The 25,259-nt window shown below is 36.3% G+C and overlaps 2 long non-coding RNA genes across 3 annotated transcripts; one reads left to right on the top strand and one right to left on the bottom strand.

The window, feature by feature from the left end:
- Positions 1–4,631: 4,631 nt before the first annotated feature.
- LOC139131066 (uncharacterized) lies at positions 4,632–18,328 on the bottom strand. 2 transcript variants are annotated; one of them, XR_011552042.1, is made up of 5 exons: positions 18,276–18,328; positions 17,739–17,925; positions 11,920–12,003; positions 7,561–8,001; positions 4,632–7,153 (listed from the first exon to the last, which is right to left on the bottom strand). It is a non-coding gene; the product is annotated as an uncharacterized lncRNA (long non-coding RNA). The 2 variants fall into 2 exon arrangements; XR_011552041.1 differs by lacking the exons at positions 17,739–17,925; positions 18,276–18,328 and adding an exon at positions 13,791–13,922.
- Positions 12,908–25,031, top strand: LOC139131065 (uncharacterized). Its single transcript, XR_011552040.1, has 3 exons — positions 12,908–13,248; positions 21,801–21,973; positions 24,389–25,031. It is a non-coding gene; the product is annotated as an uncharacterized lncRNA (long non-coding RNA).
- Positions 25,032–25,259: the final 228 nt, after the last annotated feature.

The following is a 25,259-nucleotide window of genomic DNA, read 5'->3' as shown; positions in this document are numbered from 1 at the left end:
TTTATTGGTATTTCACGCACGATTCACAATTTAGTCACTTATGCAACAAAACCATGGTAAATTACAAAGATAGTCAGCTTACCTACCCTGCGGTCAGGCTGACAGCAAGAGAGAATTTCTATTTGTAAATGTCACGTATTTATAGGAGCATTAAGTATTCTCGACAGGGGGTGTAGCTGTTATCCTATTCGCTAATTCATTGGGAAATCCCTTTCCGTTATTTTAATAAACTACGTTGGACGAGTAATCACAGTTATAAATAGAGAATCAGTATACTCGGCTTTTCAGTGGTAAATAAAACTGAAGGCTGGCGACGTATAGTTTACAAAATACAGAGGAATGGATTCATTTGAGCGACGGCATATGAGCACAATGGCACAGTTATTTAACTCTATACAGAAGTGTTTGATGAAGTTTACCACCCGGCGAAAAGTGAAATCTGCATCATTACTAACACTCACCAGTACTGCTTTGTAAACATACGTAAGTCCCGTCTTCAATCATAAAGAAGTACATAATCTAACCTTTAGAATGTTTGCGTGCTACATTTGTATTGTTGTGGAAGAAGCACAAAATAAATATCAGTATGTCAATAATTGGAAGGTTAATGAGGCATTTCTGTAGTTACTTGAGCTCTGCAGCTTGTCATCACTTTATTCATTTTGTTGAGAGTGCAGCACATGTTTTGATATAAGGGTTTACTAGCTAATGAGATCTTTGCTTTAGTGACTGACTTTTGGGTAACGAACAAGGTAATTAGCTAATATCAACAATTGAGATGGCAGAAATGGTGACTTTCACAATAGGGCGATTCAATTCTTATATTGTATGCCCAGACTTTCACAAGTTTAAACAAGTTAATTAAACAGATGTTTAATGTTTTTGTTATTTCTGCTACACAAAGCATACTTCTCCTGAATGTTGGAATTTGTTTTACATATTTAAAAAATCAATATGCGAAGTGAAATTGTCAAGATATGCAGACACATTAGCAAAATAAATGATATGCAGATCATAAGTGTGTGAGCAAATAGTAAAATTTACTTATGAAATCTTATACTGGTGTAAAAACGTTGCATGAAAAAATTACGATTGTTATGCTCGCCCTTCGGATGCATTTTTCCTTGAAAAACAACCTATCAATTTCACAAAAGATTTGAAGGAGACTTAAGCAAACAAGTATCTAAGTAAGTGTGATTGCATCTTCGAAAGTGCTTGTAGTCAGAGTTTGTAGCGACTATTATTTTCAAGCAGAAACGTGGAATCTGTGGGATATCATTCTCGCTAGATCTTGATTTTCCTAGCCCCTGTGGCACTTACACATGTTCGCGCAGGAGCCTTTCAACATCAAAGCAATTGTAATATCTTAAACAGAACCTGACATAATCACAACCATTTCAATTTATTTTAAATATCAAACAGAGTCAACTTTCTCAGAATTAAGATTAAAACAACTATCCTAACATTCACTCAATCACCAGTGCCACCGAATGAGTGACAATAATTGCATGATTGTACTATTTTAACCTGTATGTATGTATGTATGTATGTATGTATGTATGTATGTATGTATGTATGTATGTATGTATGTATGTATGTATGTATGTGCGTGTATGTATGTATCTATCTAAACTCGCACACACACATATAAGGATGCATTCAAAAGCATCTCTGGAAGGAAGGGGGTGGATAATCCAAATAAAGTTCTCTGATTTTCAAATGCTACCTTCAGACTTGCATAATTTTGAAATCCCCTTTTACGGACTTGGCAGAAGTTATAGGGGAAAGCCAGTGCTTTTCAGGTGAGTAGCAATTTTTCGAGCGAGCACTTAGTGAAGGGCCGTGAAATTTCATATATGTGTGTAGCAGAAATTTGATTTTTGGATTTCACCGAGAATGTTGAGTCACTATACATGGTAGTCTTTGAGAAAAATTTGAACAGTGCCCTTTCCACACTGACTTTTGTTCTCTTAGTGTCGCACTAGGAAAAAAATCTGAAATTGAATAATAGCACTTGCCAAAAAATTGAACGATACATTTCCAATATAAAACTAGCAATCAAGCCTTGTACAGCATCATCAACATTACCAGTCATGTCATTTGTATGTAAATACTGGGTAATTTTAGATCTGACTGATGGGCTACAAAGTCAGAAGAGTAAATAGTATTCAAGAAGTCATGGTCATTTAGCTTCTGCTTGACTCCTTGAATGTTCCATGTCATAAAAGTGAAGATGTTATCCACCTTTTGTCGATAAGTCTCTGATAAGTACATTAAATGACAAACTAACGCTGTTTCACTACTAGTAACGTGGCTGTATTAACGATATCATACACACCTATACAAATTCTTCATAAGAGTTATCAATGTATGGGTTATCTGATTTTTATTTTGCACAGTGTCTTCCCTTCCAGTACTGTTATACATTGTTTGATGATGCTGATATTGTTTATACCCATATGATCTGAACTGCCCTGCAGCCTGTCTGTTGTAATGCACTGGCTGACCTCTCCTGATGTATCCACTCCTGCTCTCATGACCTGACCTCACTAGTTGACCCTGACGTGCTTTCTTTTCGTTTCCATTCATCATCGCCCATGTCATGTCTGCTACAAGTAACTTAACACCAGCCTGAACTCCATCCTTTGTGAACGTTTGCTTGCTGACAACTTCTGTGGTATGAATACAAGCCTTTCATCATCCTTATGACACATTCTTAACCAGCTCATCTACTGTATACACCATATGTTTCTCTGCAGTGTTTCGCCTATAGGCATCTGGTCTGTGTTCACACCTTTGATAATTGAGTCACCAATGAGAACACGCTGTACTGCAGCCTTTTAGACGTGTAGTGAGGTAGCAATTACAGCAACTTTCTGGTCAGTTCCTAGATTTTTTCAGCTGGTTGATATGTGGTTACTATTGCATACGTCTCAAGCAGTATATCGTCAATTACGGTGGTCAGTAAAGAGGGGTGGGCTGGATTGTCATTAAGGCTCTAAATAATTATACGTAGCGCAAGTATTCCACTGTCCATCAAGGAAATTTTCACAATTTCTGATATCTGATTTATGTGGTAGTCCTTTATTTAGATTTTATGTTAAGGATTTCTAATTCATGGCGAAATATGATCTCAATTTCCTTCAGGTCGAGATCTACCCAAACCTAATGGTCCGTTCATAAGCAGATGATAATCTCAAACAAATGCTTACAACATTCCAAATATTTGCAGTCCCCTATAGATTGCATGTCGACATAAGTGGCATTGCGTGGTTACGTCAAGGATTTATCTCTTCAGATACCACAGACAGATACGGAAGAAACCACAAATCACAACAAAATAAACCTTTATAACTCCTCCACGTTACAATGATTGATTTGGAAAATAGACAGCCGGGTAGAACTTCTCTTTTGATAACAGTGCATGTCATCGGGCTGTAGATACGCCAATGCTGAATCTGTGATGTGGCTGGGCTAGCTGAAATGTGTATAATTCCTGCTGTCAAATTGTCAGGGAAACGTGGCAAGCACAAACTTATCCGAGAGGAAACGAGATGGCAAGAGCTATTACTAATTTTTCTGATTTAGTTTCTCAGCGCGACACTCAGATAACAGAAGTCAGTCTGGAAATAAATGAGTATTTTGTTTTCGATTTTATAATCCCCTGAACAAGCCTCCGCAGGTAAATAAAATGATAATTTCTGAATCTTCAGTTCTGGCTGGAAGATAGTTTCAATCTTCATGCGAATAAAATGACGTCGACTAATATTTGTAAGTCAATGACAAATTTGCACTGTGACTGCAGACATAAAAACCCTAAGTCCGTGATTTATCGTTCAAAGTTTGGAATGCTAAAAGCGATCGTGTAATGTAAATAATGTTGTAATTTTGCTGTGGGCAGAGGGTTTGAGACGTCAACATCAATTATTTCCTAAAATCAAACTTCCTGTAAGGTTCAACACTATGGATAATGATCGACCGATCGGGCGTATTTTGGAACGAACAGTCTCTGTCGATCTACTGCGGAATTATGACCATGGGTGCGGACCGTGTACAGTGGGTAGGGATGATTGTTGATGTTGTCGTGAAGGATGTCATGGGTACCAAAGAACTGATCCCCGCCTGTACTTAGCCATCACTAGGCCGGCCCTACGCCGTATTGTATGTGAACCCTAAAATGTACAAGTAGTAAGAGAAAAGACGATATTCTCCTCTTAATTTTTAGGCGTTTGTTTTGCTGAAACTATAAAAAATGAAACAAATGACAGGACATCATAACTAAAAAAATAGGATTGAAATCTCCCTGTGTCTATTTATTTTGGGATTAGAATAAATAAATGTTTTTTGGGGGGTTTGCGAATGTAAAATCGTAAAAGTAATAATGCTAAATGATACAGATACTGGGGCTTTAACAACTACCATGCCAATAATCATTCAATAGTCGAAAGATATATATATATAAATAGACACAGGGAGGTTTCAATCCTATTTTTTTAGTTAGGATGTCCTGTCATTTTTGTCATTTTTTATTTTTTCAGTTTCAATTACTTATCCAGCCGACACTACCCGGACTCTGGTTCATACTATTCAAACAACAAACAAAGGAAAGAATGATTGTCGTACAATTTAAGTTGCAGTTTGTGATGAGATTTATTCACTACAACTAATAATTCTACTACTATCAATAATGATAAAGAAATTAAAAATAAAACATTGGTTTACAATGATTAAACAGACAGTATTGTTACTGGAAAAGAATTTCCAGGCGCGCATTCAAAGTCCATTCACTATACTAAAGTTCATGTAATTATACATGCAATGGCTATTCAAGGGTTCATTCACTCAACTAAAGTTCGTATAGTTATACAACCAAAATGGCTGTTGTCAAGGGTTTCACAGTCTTAAGTTCGTTCTGTTGCTATGGCGATGACAGTCTATCCAATAGGATATTTCACACTCAACTATCATAATGATAAAGAAATTGAAAATAAAACATTTGTTTACAATGATTAAACAGACAGTATTGTTACTGGAAAAGAATTTCCAGGCGCGCATTCAAAGTCCATTCACTATACTAAAGTTCATGTAATTATACATGCAATGGCTATTCAAGGGTTCATTCACTCAACTAAAGTTCGTATAGTTATACAACCAAAATGGCTGTTGTCAAGGGTTTCACAGTCTTAAGTTCGTTCTGTTGCTATGGCGATGACAGTCTATCCAATAGGGTATTTCACACACAACTTTTCCAGGCACTCCTCCCTTGGGATTTTGTATTCCAATCACTGGCAACTGTAATTGATCAGATGTCATGCTGATACTGAGACAAATCAAAAAACAAATCTATACTGATAAGAGGCGTTTTCCAATGTAAAATGTCTCACAGACAACTGAAATTGTATCTTATTAACTACTTTTACAAGGAAACATTTACAATAATATTGTTCATTTTGACTACATTGCCAGCTTCAAATTCGAAAAATGCAAGAAAAAACGTAGCAACCTACATTCATGATTACACAAATCCGTTTTTTTTGAAAATACATGATCAAACTGAAATGAAAATAGGCATATTACTCAGTTATATTCAAGGTAAATATAAAGTTTGCAATGTCCAAGAAACAGGTAGAAACTGACAATAACAATTTGGTCATCTTGAATCACTGTTGTGATAGTCTCCCACCCAAATAGGTATAATGATACGGAAACGTCAGCATCCCTTCTTGGGGCCCCGGATGTTTAGTAGAGATGCATGTTCATTACAAGTGAACGTCAGTGTAAGAATACACAAACACTGCATTACTGGGAAATGTTGTTTAAGGACTGCTTGTAATGTGTACACACATGAATAATAGAGACACTCTGAGTGACTTGTCTCCTCCGTGTTCTATTCGTTGGTTGTCCTTTCTAATTTCCAGTATCGGTAGTATTCATTAAACGTAACTTTTTACTGCACTGACATGTGAAACAGAGTGTTTTAGACCCCAATGTTGGTGGTTCGTTTGTAGCTATCAATTTTTTGTCGCCAGGTTATCTAACCTGTGGACAAGAGTTAGTCTTGATTCGAGATACAGACTGAACATAATTGCTTGTGCATGAACAAGATAACTTAACATTGGGTAAGATTTTGCTGGATTAGTGACAAAGCTAAGATTGTCACATATGATCACAATGACATTGCCAATGGATGTACATGTTATGTTAAATTTAACGTCGTGAGTTCGACTGAGTGCTTTATGCTCTCTGTCGATCCGACCTGTTGATATGACAAATGCCTTATTCTTTGTCATATTCTGCGCTCCCCTGCTTGTGTTGTGTACGGCCGAGACTAATTTTCTCTGTTAACACAGTCCGTACATGCTTGTTTTGTTTTACCATGTGTGTATGTGTGTGCAAATATGGATGTGTGTCTGTGTGTGCATGAATTAGTATGTATGTTTGAAGACTAAGGTACTTGTGGTGCAAGGTTTTCATTGTAGAAATGAAAAATTACAGTGGCGTTGAATCATTCACTGAAGGCTGACTAAATATACTGTATGGAAAATAATTTCAAACGATGGCATATCATGATGCTCAACATTAGGGAAAGGTTTTCGATGGAGTATGCCGTGACACAGACAAAGTAGCTTATGATTAAACAGCTTCCAAAAGCCTACCTCATATACTAGCAACGTAAAACTAAGATATTAAGGCATGAGTAAACCACAAATCTAACATCTATAATGGATATATCCCTTTTCAGGGAAAGTTCCTTACATGTACATCTGGCAACGTCATTGTGCGTAGTACGAATACAACAATTTATAATTCTGTGGTACTTTGTAGCAATGCTATAAAGTTAAAACACCACATATAATATAAAGGTGAACAATACAAAAACTGTACTTGGAAAGTCGCACGGCGCACGGCATCGCGTGCTTGGATGAATATGACTTCGTTCACAGCTCATAATATCTTTCAGTGTGTACCATATCCTGCCATATTTGTATTTTTTACTTAAAACATAACCTTACACGAACAAACAAAACAATTTTATGGATGTCCTGCACGATCATAACAATAGTCGACAGGTTAGCGAGGAAAATCTTTTTCAGTTATTGGTCTTCTGTTTCTGGATGAACGGCTAAATCTCCTCTTTCGGAAAAGCTGGATTCTGTAATTTGGAAAGAAGTAAATTCATTAAGTTCAGAGCTTTTTTGTGGTCACAAATTTGGATATGGTTATGACCAAAAGACGTTTGGATAACGAAACAAACGATAGATAGAATATTTGTCGTATTTTGTGAAAATGGCTGAGATCTGTGATCTAAGTAAAACGAAACAGGCCATGACAGGGCCATCAACGAATGTATTTAGGCAATGTTTAAGAAGTTAATCTATGCCATATTGGAGGTTAACCAATACCAAATTTAAAGGAAAAGTTTTAATTAAAAATGTTGGCTAAAATAAGTGACTTGCCATATATGTTGCATTACATTATCAACCTAATCGCTCTCCACCGAGTAGAGTTGCCAATATTTAAAGAGATCTTTTATGTGTGTTGCTATCTTCTATGACATACCAGTTTCTGCAATACCGGAAGGCAATCCAGAATCATCTTCCTCCTCGGCAGTAGTCACGCTTCTCGGTGCTGGAGAGACTCTTGTCCCAGCACGTGATGGAAAAGCATTTGGTTCGATGGACATCGGATGCTTGCAACCACAATTGACAGTCACTGCTGGTAATCTGGTCAACAACATCGTTTCAATCATTTTAAGTTTGGTTTTGAGCACCAGTACCTCTTTATCTTTTTCTTCCGACTTCTTGATTTGAAGTTCCAGTCGATTCTCTAGATCTCTCGACTTGTCTTCCAATTTCTTGATCTTTTCCTTCTGGTTATTTGTGGTCGTCGTTCGCCGCGTTACATCCACGCCAGTATCAAGTCGCGATTCGAGCTCTCGAAATCGATCTTAAGCAGTCTTTGCTCCTCATATATAGGATACACATCACCGCCATCTGTACACTAAGTAAGACAGACGAGAAATAATTCAAAGTCAACTCCAAATTTGTACGATAAATATTTGAGAATCTTGAGAAATAGAAATATATGACGTTGCAGATATAATATATAATATAAGGACATCTACGTGAAACATCATCGAAGTCGAAGTTTATAAATAAAAAAATTGGCAATTAATGATTTAGTGAAGCATGAGTTAGAATTATTCCGGTCATGAAAACCAAAAGTACATCATGTTACCACTTACACGACATATGGACACTTTCTCCTTCCCTGCAGAAATGCACGTTTGACATTACTTTGTCATGCTTTGAACTAATATCCACGTCTTGAAATCGTACCCAAACAGTTGACGGAAATGGCATACTCTGGTATAATTCTGGTTCAAAACCTAGCTCCAGCAGAGTAGGGCGAAATGTTTATGCTGGGATATTTCTAGTTTCACACACAGGTGTCTGCTTATGCAGAGCCTACAGGTTCAAGTTAAGGTCATCCACACCAAATATCGCCGGGAAGTACACATAGTCACTTTTTAATGTTAATATTTCCATCCGCTTGAAAAGTAAAGTCTCCATGTAATCGAATAATTGAAGTACCAAATATCTGCAAGTTAAGCAGATGCCTACACCCTCAAATACGTCTGATATCAAATCTCTTACTCCCACCATTCTTGGGCAAGACAAACTGGACGTTATCAGCATGTAACTGTTATCTTAAGGTTGCACGTATTGCTTTTACTCCATCCCGTTGATAAACCTTATTCAGTTATTACTTCAGTACTTATGTCATCTTTCTAAGTTTACCATGTACTTCGTGATGAAAAGATACTGTGATATGTTTTTGTTTCCATCAGAACTTCATACGCACTTGCAAAAGTACTTGCATATAAACTTGACAAGTTCGCATAGTCCTCCTCTTTCATGAGTCTTCCAAACGGATAATTTTCTCACCGAAAATTGTCTGTTTTTGCCCAGAGTAGTCACATGAAAAAATATCTTCTTTGTGTGAGAACTGCAGTCTCGTTTCATATCACTCACGTGAACAAACGATTTCCTCGAGTATGTTAATCCTTTACTTACATTTCCCTTTGAAATGCAAGTGCTGGGGCACACAGAAGTGGTGCCTGAAGGTAAATATTTTCATTGCCGATTGAATTTCACCAATGGCGTAAGTACAATAAAGGCATGTTAGCCGGCAAAACAGTGAAAATCCATGATATATTGTTGATACAAAGTTGATGGGATGAACATAAGAAGCACAATACAGTGTCATTCATCTCTGTTACTGTAACTGTTCTAGCAATGGTGAGATGATTGATTTTACTGTGAGGCTGGTAAGAAATTAAAGGATTATGTATGTGAGCCTGAGATGGGTAAACGTAAAAGAGAAAAATGTATGACTCTATCAGGGCTGCTGATAGAATTTTCGTCTGGAATATATCTGTGACCCGGAGATATGTTACAGATGAATCTTATGGCTTGGGTACGGAGGTGGTAGAGCCATTCAAGCACATCATATTACTTCTGTCCTCATGCAAAGTTCAGATACTCCCTTCAAGTTTTGCCGACATTTTTTACATAACCCTCCTCGTCTATCAAGATTGGTGAATGGATTCATTCATTTGCATATTTTTATGCCGGTACTTATGGGGCCCACCAAACAAGCATCACAGCCAGCCTCAGGGTCACATTGGTTTTGATCAACCCAGCCTCATGGTCATAAGCGTATTGGTTACGGTCAGCAGACGTCACAGCAGCTGTCACCCAATCTACCACCTGAGGGAGTCCCTGACGGCCGTATCCCCTCCTGACCCGTGCCAATAGCCTCATCCATTACACCCTCAGGCTGCCAGTTCACAGCCTTTCCTGACAGCAGTTAAGCAACACCCCACAGAGCATAGTCACCAGACTGCCTCATCCCTATAAGCATTTAATTTCTTAGCAGTGGCCTGTCCAAGCCTCTCAGTACAATCCAACACCCCACCAGTGGTGTAATAGTACCAGAGAGATGAATAACACAGATTTTGCATATAATGCTCATTCCAACCACTTTATATTCACCGTCCACTACATCACATACTTTCAAATTATTTTCCACCAGCTTAAATGCCTTCATTATACTTAAATATGTATGAAATTAATTACCTTCAGGCACCACTTCCATGTCACACAGCACTTGCTGTCACAGGAAAATGTGAGTGCAGGACTTATATACTCTGGGAAAACACATTTTAAGTGACTGCTCTTGTCATATGCAGAAACCTTAAAGTTTCCTTAAGAGAACCATTCGGTCTTGGTGACCGATGGAAGAGGGGAATTATGCAGATAAATGGTATTGTCATGCAAATACTGATGCAAGTAATTATGAACTTCTGATTGAAACCTAGGGAAAACTTTATAAGAACTTCATATGAGGTTCATCGTAAATTGAGAAAAATGACACAAGTACTGGAATAATAGCTGAGTAATGTTTATCACTGGGGATGAGTCAAAACAAACAGGAGCCATGATACTCACACTGTGTACTAGACTATGTGTGGGAATGTCAGAGATGAGAAACTTGATATTATCGGTGTATTTCACAGTGCAAGCATAAAAGTTACTTGGAAGAATACTGTATGCTTCGATTTAACAATGACACTGCTTGTTCTAAAACGTTCATATCAAAATGAAACTGCATGTATGCACATTGGCCGTGCTGAACTTGAGCCTGTGGGTTCTAACACCTGCAAGTGAAACTAGAGATAGTACGTTTCGCGCCTATTCTGCCAGGACTAGTTTTGAATCAGATAACACAGTGTGTACAATTTCCCTGACACGTGATCTTTGACCTATCCTTAGCTAGAACTAGTTTGAACTGGAGCTATCCCAGAGTATACAATTCACCTTACATGTGACTTTGACCTATCCCGGAACCGGTTTGAACTAGATAAATCCAGGAGTATTACCATTTTCATTCTATTCAACCCAAGCAAAAGTGTGTGTATCAGTCATAATCGTATGCTCATCTGAAATTCCGCTCGCCTTTCGTTTTTTATTCTTTAAATCAAACCTTAAAGGCCCATGAGCTGCAATTCTGAGAAATTTGTCCAACCTAAAAGTACCTGTAACTTCCTCAGATATTCATTGCAATCTACAAATTGAACGACATAGCCATTAACTATGCCTGAACAACATATCCTTGTGGCAGAATAGGCAAAAAATTGAAAAAAGTTTTGTTCATTTTCAAATTCTTGCCATTTTAAAATTTTGCAGAAAAACTGAGACTTGTTCGTCACAGTGGAGTGAGTCCCAATTCTGTCCTTTCAGTCAGTTGCACCATGTTGTATTTGGAAAGATTCAAATGTGTACATGCGCCATTTACGCTGTTTATAATGTAGTCGCATGGAGGTGGCCATATTTGGGTGCAGCACCCGTTTATTATTTGTCTTACTGGCCCTTCCCCCATACAGTCCCACTCAGTGGACAATTATACTTGAGTAAAAATCTCTGAGTAAGAACATGTCTATGAACTTATTTTAATCTGAATATAAAAATCATGAAAATAATGTCAAATGTTGCAGCTCATCTGCCTTTAATGAAACTATGTAATGGTTTTTGATTGACCAGCTGGGGATTGTTTCTTATTGGTCATTAAATTTGCTGTACGCTTTTCACTATTCATATTTTTTTCAAGGGCAAAACGAGATCAAAAATCGACAAAATTACCGAAAACTTCTTGGCTTCCTTGTCGACCATGTCTTATTTATATATTGTCTGATTATAAATGTAACAGACTGAATAACTCATGCCATTGCTCTTCAATCTGAACTATCATCTGAGAAATAACCAATCATCAGGATTTAAAACTTGTTACATTAATAGGGGCAAAATATTGCTTCAGCTTTTCACCTAATATCATATTTAATAACATGTCCAATACCTGCATATGCAGTGTCTCATGTTCCACGTTTACGATTCCTTGCGCCATCTTGTTATCAGCAATAAGGTTGTCCTAAATGTAAAACTGAAATGGAAGGGTTACATTATCAGACACTGCAAAAATATTATTTTGGAGAATAGAGAAGACCAATTTGCCTAAAGTATGTCTAAAATATGGAGACAGCATATTGAAACGCCAGACAGAACACACACTACTGTTGTGTTCTTTCTCCTACGAACTGTGACCTACTTTATTCAGAAAAGGCCGGTGCTGTCATTCCTTTTGTTACTGGAGTAAACTACCCCATATCTTTATACCGTTTTGATATCGGTAATATGTTTTCTAGTATTGCATATGTTCATAATTTGTTTTTGATTCTTAGAAACTGCGTTATTGTAGCATTTCTAGGTAACTAATAGCAAAATCGCAGTCATTGTGGTTAACTAATGTATTTATTTACAGTATTCATAGAAAATCCTTCGACTTTGGCAGACCGGCTTGACAATCAATTACATACAAGTACTATAGATTCCTACATCTTAACGTGGAATTTGTATAGACGACCTTCTTCTGAATATCTCTGGTCGTGTGAGAGATTGCTAGCATCTCGAATCAATCAGATGTTTCCGAGAAAGGGACAGACAAAATTCACACCCTGCTATTCCATTGAATTGATAACGAAAATGAAAATGGTGCGTGCTAAATATCGACAACAACAGACCAGATATTTGAAAACGCTGTTCATTTACGTTCTCCCCGTAGAATATGATTTCCTCAGAAGTCATGTTTAGTACATGGAAGCTATATAAAATGCAATTGTTTCCAAGATGAAAGAGACAATGTGCTTCTCCGTCGAAATTTCCGAAAAGAGAAACCACAAAAATATACGGAAGATTGTATTATTACTTCATAGAACTGTATGCAAATCATTTCATTGAATTGATAACGAAAATGCAGTTAAGCCTGGTGTATAAGTAGCAAATGCATGCAACCGAGAAGTCAATCGCCCAGTGAAACTCAGTTTGCAATGACGTTCTCTCAAGACTCTAGGAATATTAACGGAATTTGCCGAACGTCTCATGGAATGATATTGTTTTCTCTTATAGTCTCAACCGCATATGTGACTCGATTCTCCGCCATAATTACATAGGGAAAAATATAAAGCAAGCAGTACTTTGCCACATACAACGTGCAACATGAAGGCGCCTCAATGCAGAACAAATATCCAAGTCGTTTTCACCACGGACGGAGCATTACAGGCAGCGAGTGTTACAGTACACGAAGAAAAAAGCGAGCTGATAAAGCCCTCCGAATATGACGTGGTGACAGGTAAGTCATATTAAAACTGATCAACAAGTTCGACTTTGAATTTTACAATCAAAACCTTTGTGCATGAACTGTCAGTTTTAGTTATGTCTGGCAAAGTTTGACACCACTGCACTGTAGTTACATGAAATGCACGCAATTACGAAGTCAATCGCTCTGCGAAAACTCGGTGAATGAAACGATGGTCTCCGACATGGCGATGGCTGAAATATGTTTGATGTCCGCACATTATCAGCGTCGTTGTTGTAACTGATAGGAAGCTGGTTATTCCCTAGATTAACCTGAGATACATTGGATATGGGTTATTTCGCTCAGATCCGCAGAGATGTCCGGTATTAGTGTGGGAAAAGTACTTCGTATGTGAACAGCACACTACGTTAACACTACAACAATAATGATGACATCACAGCCCCAACGAATTCTTGCATAGTGCCATTGCTGACCAAAAAATCGTACAAGCTTCCTGCGGTAATGATTTGATTCAGTTAATTATGAAACTAGCTACTGACATGGCATGATACATCCATAAATTTGGATGATTTTACCTTGACATCGAGCTGAGTTCTTTCGTCGACGAGACCTATACTCGGTCTTAAAATAGCTGCTCTCGGTCAGCTTACTTATATAGGTGACGTCAATAGACTGTACCAACCGTGGCCTAAAAGGAGGGGTGGACTGGATTGTCACTAATTATAATATTAATAACTATACGCGGTTTCAGTATTCCGCTATCCCTCAAGGAAATGGTTACAATTTCTGATTTGTGATTTATAGGGTATTTTTTATTTATATTTTATCTTAAAGGCACATGAGTTGCAACTTGTGACACTACTTTCATGATCTTATATTAAGATTAAAATTAGTTTATAGAAGTGATCTTACTCAGATAAGTTTATCAAGTATAACTATCCACTGAGTAGTACTGCATTGGGAGATTTCAGTAAGACAAATGATAAACGGAGTCCGCAACCGAATATGGCCGCCTTAATGCAACTACATGATAAACAGCGTGAATAGAGCATGTACACATTTGAATATTTACAAATACAACATGATGCAACCTACTCAAAGGACGAGAAAGAGATTCACTCGACTTTGACAAAAAATTCTGCGTTTTTTAACCTATCATGGCAAGATTTGAAAATAGCGAGAAATTTAATACGAACAAATATCTGTTCAATTTCTTGCCTAGTCTGCCACAAGCAAATGCTGTTGAGGCATTAATGACTATATCGTTCAATATGTGGATTGCAATGAATATCTGAGGAAATTGGAGGTACCTTGAGTTGGACAATTTGCAGAGTTCAAGCTTACGGGCCTTTAATGATTCTTAATTCAATTCGAAATATGATCTGAATTACCTTTAGGTCAAAGTGTATTGTTCCTATAAGCAATTATCACACATGTTCATGGTATTTGTTACAAATTGTGAATCCTGTGTATATGGTTTCCACATATGCTATTAGAATCAAGAAATGTCAATTAACCGGGAACATTTTCCATAACGCCTACCGTTCAACAACAAGTTGCACTGCATTGATTTGCAAATTGAAGCTGTCAAAAATGGTAAATTATGTCTATTTCAGTTGACCATCTTAGTTTCGAAAATGTAATGGAATAGCATCATGGTGTTGACAATCATGGGTCTCACATGTCACAGAACTACATTATTAGTGTACATTATATGATTTATGAGGAGTCATCCTCTTTTATCCGCACTGTTAAATCAATAATACTAAATTAATACTAAATCAAATTTGACTTCCGTATTTATACATGTTTAGTGATAGGGTTAAAATATTACTTGATCAAGGATTAGCATCAAATGATTCTGTACTGATTTCAACAGTTCTAATTAATATAAATTTCACTAAAGCAATAAATCGCTGCCCATAGACAAAGTCTATAAACTTTTATGTGCAGTCTATTAATTTGCGGGGAGGAATTGGTTTTATACAATGAATCCCTTTGACTGCTGAACTTGTATTCAATCTTATCATCAGCGATAGTTTGTCAAAGGAAGTAGTTCTGTTTTTGTTTAATACACAGACCGCAATGATGTCATTTTTATCTACACTATATCAGTTAAAATTCAGGGAAATGGTACTTAAATTTATTATCTATCGATTGTCGGGAATAATTCAATATAACATGCTTCACAAAAACGACTAGCAACAATCGAACAATGGCGGGAATGTTTGAGGGACATGAATGATTAACTTTTTGCAATGATGACACGGTTCTCATGAAATCTACTCGTGCTCAATGTGTTACACTAATGATTTTCAAATTAACAAATGCCTATCAGAGATAGCGAGGGTTCGCTCTCAAAATATTGTATTTCCCTGCATGAACGAGTAGCCCTGAATAATGTGTTTAAGAAAATATATTGAGCCGTCTTTTTAGAGTAACATCATCTACAGCTGTTCATTTCCCGAGTCCAAAATGTAGGATATCGGAGTGTAACCTGACAGTTTGCGAGGATTTGATTCGTAAAGTTCGTCAGTCGTACATCTTATCATCATAAATTTCAATTGAGTGGTGATAACACGGATTTGTCATCCACACCATATTTCCCAACAGACCGAATTTTTCAGTGTTAAATTGTGCATATTTCAAGTACAAGCCTGCAGGGGCATATTTCGTGATTTCTCCGCGCTTCGTTCGACCAACAAAAAGAACGTATTGAAAACCTTGTTTGCTATGGAACATTTTGACAAGTTTAGTGAGTCAGTTGTACATTAATATTTGCCGTGACCTGTTACAGTTCGATAAGCTGAATCCACACCAAATCCAAGGCAACACAAAATGATCTCAATAAAAAACACTGTGATATTGCAATATTTTGTTCACACAAGGTTTTTTGTCTGCTTGGCCGTAATCACTTTTCTTTGTAATCAGTCACTCCATCCATCACACGATTTTCATTTGCAGTTTTACTATTTGAAGAACTACTCTACGACAGTTTATTATCGTTGTTTTGATCCCTAAGCGACCGACTTAATCCATAGATGATATAGCAACATCAGAACAGTTCATTAGTATATAGTAAGTCTTAGAACTGATCTTAAGCTGAGCGAATTTCTCGTGTCTTAACATTCACGTGGGGACACAAGCAAATAATGCAATGGGCCATTAAGTCAGTTTCTTGAAATTGCCTACGTTAGAAACGCACACTGCCAATACTTTGTAAAATATATTGAATATATTTGAAATTCAGTAGAGGTCAAGAGTTGTGGGAGTATAAACTGTCATCTTAACTTTGTTCACTTAAACTCAATAAACAAATTGTAACTTAACTTTGATAAAATTCATCTGGACGTGAGAAAGTGACAGTGATTCTGAATCAGTGATTGTCAAACACTAAACTAGTTCAGTTTTTTTTTCAATGTCCCAGCTTCCGATATCACATGGTCAATATTGTCGAGCAATAATTACCTCAAGCTTTAGCTGGTTTCTTTTTCATTGTCAACTGTGTCCGTCGACGGTTGACATGAAATTCTGCTTTTACATCACTCAAATGGTGTAATTGTGTGAGGAACCCCGTGTGGTAAAACGAATGAAGTTATTGCCTACTCAAAATAAAATATCATCTAACTGAACCATACTTCACCTTACATAAGTTTGTTTTTTCATAGTTATTGTATTTCATGATGGCAAACTAAAACGCATCTGTTTTGACAGCACACCGTGTTGTCAGGTTCGGCGTTGTCTTTTTCAATCATAATAGGCAAGTTTTTTTTCTAGTCTCACTTTTGGAAAGCGGTGTATCGATAAAATTCAAAACAATTCACTTTAATCTTTAACAATGTGTCATTCTTTTGTGCCATCCAGCAAATTTACAGAATTCTAATTTAATGCTTCTCAGAGAGACTCTCCTCAAAAGATAAGACGGATGGTAAGCGACATATCTTGTCACATTTGTCATTTTCACGAATGTAGCGAAAAGTGTAGCTACAGACTGTTTTATAGGGTAATGCTAATCAATTAATTGCAATATCCTTCAGGAGTTGTGATGAACACATTGGGCTCAAAGTAGTTCACTTTCATTTTGATGATATTTTACTAGTTTTTATTATAGTTGCAAGCCAAAACATAAACAGTTAGCGAGTAAACAGAACTCTGATGAAGAACTTGGAAAAATAGAAACACCGTACTGCACTGTACGCAGCGTAAACGTTTCTTGTCAACTGGGCACGAAAAGTAAATATCTGTCAAGTTTACCCGGTGCATTGCAATACACATAGACTGTAAAATTTAGTAGATTTGTGTGGGAAATTATCAATCGATTTAGCAAATAGTATGAAGGGAACAAACGAGATCATTCATTGCATACGTATAATGTTGCAGGAAAAACCCCGCAAAAAAATCGTCAAAAAATTATCTTATCTTACAATATCATGAAAATTTCTCGTCGCGATAATTACAGTACATGCATGATATGCGCTAGATCGAAGAAACAAGAAATATCAACATTTATTATGGTAACTTACTCGATATGCTTACTGTTCTCGTCAGACCTCTCTTTGAATTTTAACTTCCACTTACAAAGGCGAAATTGATGGTTCATTTAGGGACTGTCAAGTCACAAACAGTGATTCGCAAGCGGTTGTTGATGCAAAACTCCTATACCGTGCCCCTGATGGATCCTGTTGATTGCACTTGAACTCAGTAATGGTGCTGGAAGTTGGTCTTAAAAATACGGCTTAAAATCTTCGTCGACCTCTGTAGTAGCTCTGCATAACAATAGGTTGCAAATAACGTAAGACAAATCACTTGATATAGATATCGTCTAACTGCCGGAAATGTATGTCAGCGTCATTGACTCGGCAACAAGCGTCATCAAGTAGGCCGGTTCAGGCATGGAGGGGAAACAGGACAAACAGAAAACACCGAAAAGTGTAGATTAAATGCTCGTGTCTTTCATTACGAGAAAGTTGTATCCTGCCAAAAAGGCATTGAATTTGAACATTATTTAAGCTCAGAACCATAAAAATTTTAATAACACGGAAAAATTACGGAGACCTTACCTGGCACGTCCTCTCCAGTTGATGAATATTCACAAACAAAATAATAGACTGGATTGCACAACTGTGAAACCGTCTTCAAACATAAGCCAATCAAACTTCTGAACGCAATCACGTTATTCACACGTGATTTTTGTGCAACCTTATCACCTTCTCGAACATTCTCCGGAAAGACAAAACCGGAAGTGAGCCGCCGTAATATATGCTTGGAGTGAGTGTTTGCCCCTGCAGTTTTGGAGTAAAACAATGGCGTCTAATGGTGTGATAAGTTAGAAGCCAAGCCATTAAAAGATAGTTTGATACGGGGTACAGAGGATTGCCTCATTGTTATTGTAATCTATATCTCACATCTAGTCATGTACAGCTCTATCAAATAGACAGTGCAATTTGAAATTGAGAAATTAAACACTATTTTTGCAAAGCAGGAACCAGCATAAAAATTGCTCACAAATATCGGTGATGTAGTTCAAGATGCTTTGAATTTGGTTTATTAAGCTTATAGTAGTTCAGAAAATTTGAGTGCAAAGGCACTTGCACTTTTTTGGTAGCATGGAATTCATCTGTCTTAGTAGCTGATTACTGTCAATTGAACTTTTGATCTCAACACGTTAGAATAAATTTGATATCAACACGCCAGTATAAATTACCAAAAGTCTATGACCCGATTCTGATGTCACGTGTCAAAAAGTCACGACATTGAGATCGAGTTATTCTGCTGACGAAGGTTTTAGTCACTGCAACCAAAAATTTCCGTGACAAAAATCTAGCGTGTTGAGATCAAAAGTTTAATTGACAGTAAAGGCACTTGCTGTTTAGCCTCTAGAAGAGTATCAATATCAGCATCTTTGGCTATTGAAGGGTATTATTGTTGCTTCATAACACTTTAGGATACAGAGGAAAATTGTCCATGAACGCAGTATATGCTTCTTTTCTACAGCCTGAACAGCATCCAAGCATGTGTTTATTGCAATTTCCCCCGATTCATATACGTTTAAAGCCGTTTTGAGGATGGAAATAGCTAAACATACGGTAGTTCCAGTGTTTGTTTTTATTTTGGAATTCAATTTATGCCCTAATGTTTGTGTATAACCTACTATTCCTTCATGTAGTGCCTCCTATCTTTTAACACCATAAGATAGTAAATACATCTTCATTATTTCATAATTACGGATGTAATGCTTGCAATCTTATATATCCAGTAAATATATTTCTCATCTTAATTACAGCGCTTTTAACTCTTTGTTCTTTCTTGTTTGCTTCTAGGAATACATCCTAATTCTCAATGTAACTAATTCTACAATGAATTACCCAAGTACTTATCTTCCATCAAACAATATTTTCCGAATCGGTGTAATAGAATTCAGAGCTAGAATTGTAATTCGAATCTTCAGACAAATCCTTTACAATTGAAATGTCTGCAGAAACACTTTCAGTCTTCATGAAGCTATCACTATAGCCGTTTTATCTATTGCATTTTGGTCTGATAATTATACATAAAAGACTGTTGATGTCAAAATAATTTATTTACAGACAGAGGAAGGTTTACTCAAAGATAGCGTCCGGTGATCTTTTGACAGCTACTAGACTGTTATTTGATATCTTACTGTTGACAAATACTGATTACAAGAAGTGTATTTTAACCCTGCTCTCATTCGTTACAAGCTAGACGTCTCTAGCTCTCTTTGTACGGTTCAATCCTTTCACAAAGGACTTAATAATTGCGAATATCTAGGTTTTCAGAAGACATGCACCTCAATGAAGTTAGGGGCTCTTTTTTATAGAATACATTGTTTGGAAGGACCCTACAGTGGGCAGCTAAAGTGATTTTAAAGTCCACTGATTACTCTCGTATTAAAACTAGATCACTTAAGGTTAGAGCCGTTAATTTGTGAGACCATTACAACTTTATCTCTTACCTACTCGAGTTAATATTCGTGTCTGATGGAGCCGATGGTACATATTTGAAAACCCTAGAGAGCAATTTTATCGTGAACATTGATTTATTTAAGGTTAATCTAGCAGCATGTTTTCTTAAGTAGTTAAACCATTTTAAATGTAAACAAACGAGGGTTAGCCATGTCAAAGTATAGCATGTCAGTGTGTTTTCTCGAAGTATAGAGGCCGACAGTGATATTTCTTTCTTTTTTATTGAAAGCATCTTCGCACATGTTTATTTTTCAAATGGGCAATGGTATCAAAGTTCAGAGAAGGCATTTCCCTTTACCGAGAGGCTGAACTTAATCGAAATGTTGATCGGCTGTGTTCATAATATCCGTTGTTGGTCTTTGTTTTAAATATTAATCTGGAATGCCAGACAACAAATAATTTTCATTAATTTTTCACTTAGTTTCGCGCATGCTCAAATAGAGATAAAGATAGGTTGACATATTCTGGTCAATAAAGTCACTGATGGAGACAGAGAGACAAACAGACAGACAGACAGATAGACAAACAGACAGATTTATAGATTGTTTGATTGGTCAGAGTAATATTGAAGTAATAAATTAGTATCTATATGAAAACATTGGTCAATTCAATTATACTGAATAGGTGACTGGCTAAATGGATTTATTTATGGAAGGACGGATTCACAGATCTATGAGCGTAAGGATAAGATAGACAGATCAATGAGTGAATTGAGGAAGGACGGGGTACGAGAGGATAGTTTTATTGTAGGTGGTCAATTTAAGCCTTGAAGAATAGATGAGCTGTTTGACAGGTAGTTAAACAACCATTGAAGCAATGTATGGTTTAACGTGTTGGTCCAAGGATAGACGAATGCATGCATGTATGCATGCGGGTATTGAATTGATCGGCGGATTGTAGATTAGTAAATCGCCATATGATTGACATGGATACATGTATGGGTTAATGGATAAATGGACAGGCGAATAAACAGGTTAGCTGGTACATAAATGGACAGGGGGAATTGATGAATGAATTGTTGAATTGCCAATTTGTGAATGGGCAGAGGTTATGTTTTATGGATTGATCTATCCATTGGACTGATGATAAGATGTGAAGAAAGATGGGTTGAATTATTTATTTGTAGTAGGATAGTTTGATGAGTGGATCGATGGATCGATGTATTGGCTGTCGCGATCGTTGATACAACGAATGATTACTAGGATGGATGATTGATTGGTAATTGGAATAACAAATGGATAGATTGATCTCTTTTAAAAAGTCTAATATTATTTTGAAGTGTTCTGCACGTTTCTGCTTACCATATAAAATGTATGCGGAATGAACATATAAGAACATTACAAACCTGATGTACAGTACATACATTTCGTAACTAAGAATAGCAATATTGGTGAGCAAGGCACTTGCTTTTTTGATGATATCAACTGCGTCAACCATTCACTTGCTTATGCTCTTAAGGGACTCTTTCAGGAAAAAAAGGCGGGTTTAGTAGAAATATGTAGAAGGTGAATTATTTTATTTGTGATGTAGCTATTTCAAACAGTAACTTTGACATTCTTGTGTGAAAAGTTGGTTTTATAACTTGTTTTCCTTTTTTGTTAGAGATTGGACACAGGGATGATGAATTTCTTCTACGGAAGCTCAAGACATTTACTGGTGAAGAAATCTATTCGTCATTTACCAGAGATGACCTGACTAGACATTCATGTTTAAGTTGATCACCTACCAGCATCAAAGACAAAGTAGAAGAAACGAAGCGTCAGCTTGATCCAAAGGTAACTACTGATAACAGGAAATTATTACATAGATCTCCATTAATGACAACTTCTAGTAGATTCTGTTTGATTTAAGGTACATGTAACAAACGATATTTGTAGTAGCTCAGATTTGGCCATAGAGGGCATTGCATAGAAGATCATGTGCCTTTTGGTGAGAAATTTAATGCCTGGCCTTGATATTGTACTTCTGGGCACAAAAAAAATGTAGTTCCATAATTTTCGGTTAATATTTTGACACGTTTGTTGTTAATTCTTAATAATACATCTATGCAACTCGCAAATTATTTTGCAATGTTAGATAATCATATTGAGAATGAGTTACATAAAAATATACTTTTTTCTCTTTCTCTCGGCATCTAGTCTGGAGTTCATGATTCAATTGTTGACATTTTTAAAGGTCAATATGATTTAGGTGTTAAGGATTCTCAGGTAAGGAAAGAGACAAATGACAAGTAACACAGTGTTTAACTTAAACCAAGATATATTATTTCTCATATGAATAACCTCTCCAACTTTTCTCAACAAGAGTAATACACAGAATACTCTTTAACTGCAATTTCATATATGTAACACTAATGTGTGTCAATATACAATAACATTCATTTCTTCTCTAAACTTTTGATTCAAAATACAGTGGATGAATCTGATCAACTCTTGGCTTCAATATACACTCAGTTCTTATCTAAACTCTTATTCAAAATACAATAAATCCGTTTAAGTCTACGTTTCAATGTACACTCGATATTTTTAAGCTCTGATTCGATGCACTGAATCTGAACACTTCTTGACATCACATGTACACTCAGTACCCATCTGAACACAGATTCAAACAACACTGAATGAATCTGATCATGCTTAGTATGATATGTGCACTCAGAACTCATCTGAAGATTCAAACTACACTGAATGAATTTGGTCATGCCTTGCATGAAATGTACACTCAGTACTCATCTAAACACAGATTCAAAATACAATGAATGTGTTCAGATGAGTACTGAGTGTACATTCCAGGCCAAGTATTGATCAAATTCATTATTTTTAGTTTCAATCTGTGTTTAGATAAGAACTGAGTGAACATTTGATGTCAAGAAGTGATCTCATTTAGTGTGTTTCGAATCAGAGCTTAGAAGAATATCGAGTGTACATTGAACGGATATGTTGTATTTTGAATCAGAGTTTAGATAAGAACTGAGTGTATATTGAAGGCAAAGGTTGATCAGATTCATCCAGTGTATTTTGAACCAAAAGTTTAGAAAAGTACTAAATGTTATTGTATATTGACACACATTAGTGTTACATATATGAAATTGCAGTGAAAGAGTATTCTGTGTATTACTCTTGTTGAGAAAAGTTGGAGAAGTTATTCATATGAGAAATAATATATTTTATTTTAAGTTAAACACTGTGTTACTTGTCATCTGTCTCTTTCCTTACCTGAGAATCCTTAACACCTATAAATCATATTGACCTTTAAAAATATCAACAATTGAACTCCAGACTAGATGCCCAGAGAAAGAGAAAAATTATTTTTTATGTAACTCATGCTTGTTTCGAGTTATCCGGCGAGATATTGGTTCCATAAAAATGGCAACGGTGGCCAACACTTCAATATTTAACTATTGCGTAACACTGAAGTGATACACTCGCCAAATTACACATTTCCATGATCCAACAATATTTTCAATATTATTGAGAATGTGTATGATTATCTAACATTGCAAAATAATTTGCGAGTTGAATAGATGTATTATCAAGAGTCAACGATAAACTTGTGTCAAAACATTAACCTAAAGTTATGGAACTACTTTTCATTGTGCCCGGAAGTACAATATCAAGGCCAGGCGTTAAATTTCTCACCAAAAGTCACATGACCTTACATGCAACGCCCCTATGGCCAAAATCTGAGCTTCTACAAATATCGTTTTGTTACATTACAGTATACATAAAAATAACATTGTTGTACATGGAGAGGGAGCAAAACAGGCTGAAGAGTTCAATGATCAAGATATATATATATATAGAAACCTTTTTTGCGCGTCAGGCAAGGTGCTTGGCACGTTCGTTTAACATTTATGTATCACATTGTGCATGTGGTCATTCATATTACTCAGTGACATTATCATATAATTGAATGCCACCGAATCGAAATATGGCATTATCTTACTTTTGCAACTGCTGTACTCTCGCCATCGAGAGGGTAACAAAATCACATTTTTTCGAACAAAATAATAACTCACTATCGAAATAAGCTTGATGCACAATGAAATAAGGACATTTATCCTGCAACGTGACCTTCTTCAAACATTATATATCTATATCAAAGTATTTTTGAAGATAATTGTACAGTATAATGTTTGCAGGAGGAAATCCATATTTTACTAAGCAGACTTTTTAATGACCTTATCCCCACAGGTCACATGATGTTAAAGTTCAGAATCAACGAAGTGAACCTTTTCTGGCGTACAAGATCAAAACGGAAACTCTGAAGACAAATTCCGGAATAAATCGAGTAAAGGAGAATAAGTGATGGCATTTTCAGTTGTAGAGTTTGAGGTCAAAATGAAGCCTATGCTGTGGTGCTTTCCCTCCTTGCTTCGTTCCATGGGAAATGGGTGTCTCTTCAATGTAGATCAAAATTAATGATACAAACGTTACGTCATTATGTTTTCTAAACCAAGTGTTCCCTTTCAAGCTAAGAAAAACTTACGAGATATTATCCTTTTATTGATACTGTCAGTGCAGTTAAAAACAGTGTACAGAAAAATGCTGCCTAGGTTTGTAGGTTAGTAAAGGTATCTATAAGCTTCGACTTTGCTAATTTGTTGATCATACCTTTCCATCTTCATCAATTTCAAGCTCTCTTCTTGAAATAGTCTATACGTCCATAGATACGACATTCCTTGAAACTTCCCATTTAATTGAATCATGCATCAGTGTTTGTGCTACTATTCCCAAACCGTTCTGACATTTCTCTCTAGTTGAATTTCTTATTCATTTGATCATGTTAAGTAGACATTTCCTCATCTTTGTAATAAACTACATTTAATTAATTTCAGTGCATTTGTCGAACTGTCTTTATTTGTATTTATAGAGAATTTATACTGTCTATTAACAATATTAGGGAAAGATTCCGTCGATGATACGAAATATGCCACTTCTGAAAAAAAAATTGAAAGGAAGATGTGCTGTGATTTTCTTGGCTTTTTCCCCAGCATTTTTGTTACAAGTATCTTTATCAAATTCCTGATCTGTCTGCGTATACAAAATGACAGAAGAACAAGAA

Source organism: Ptychodera flava, chromosome 4, assembly GCF_041260155.1.
Source record: "Ptychodera flava strain L36383 chromosome 4, AS_Pfla_20210202, whole genome shotgun sequence".
NCBI classification, from domain to species: Eukaryota; Metazoa; Hemichordata; class Enteropneusta; family Ptychoderidae; genus Ptychodera; species Ptychodera flava.
This window is presented reverse-complemented; position numbering and strand designations above follow the sequence as displayed.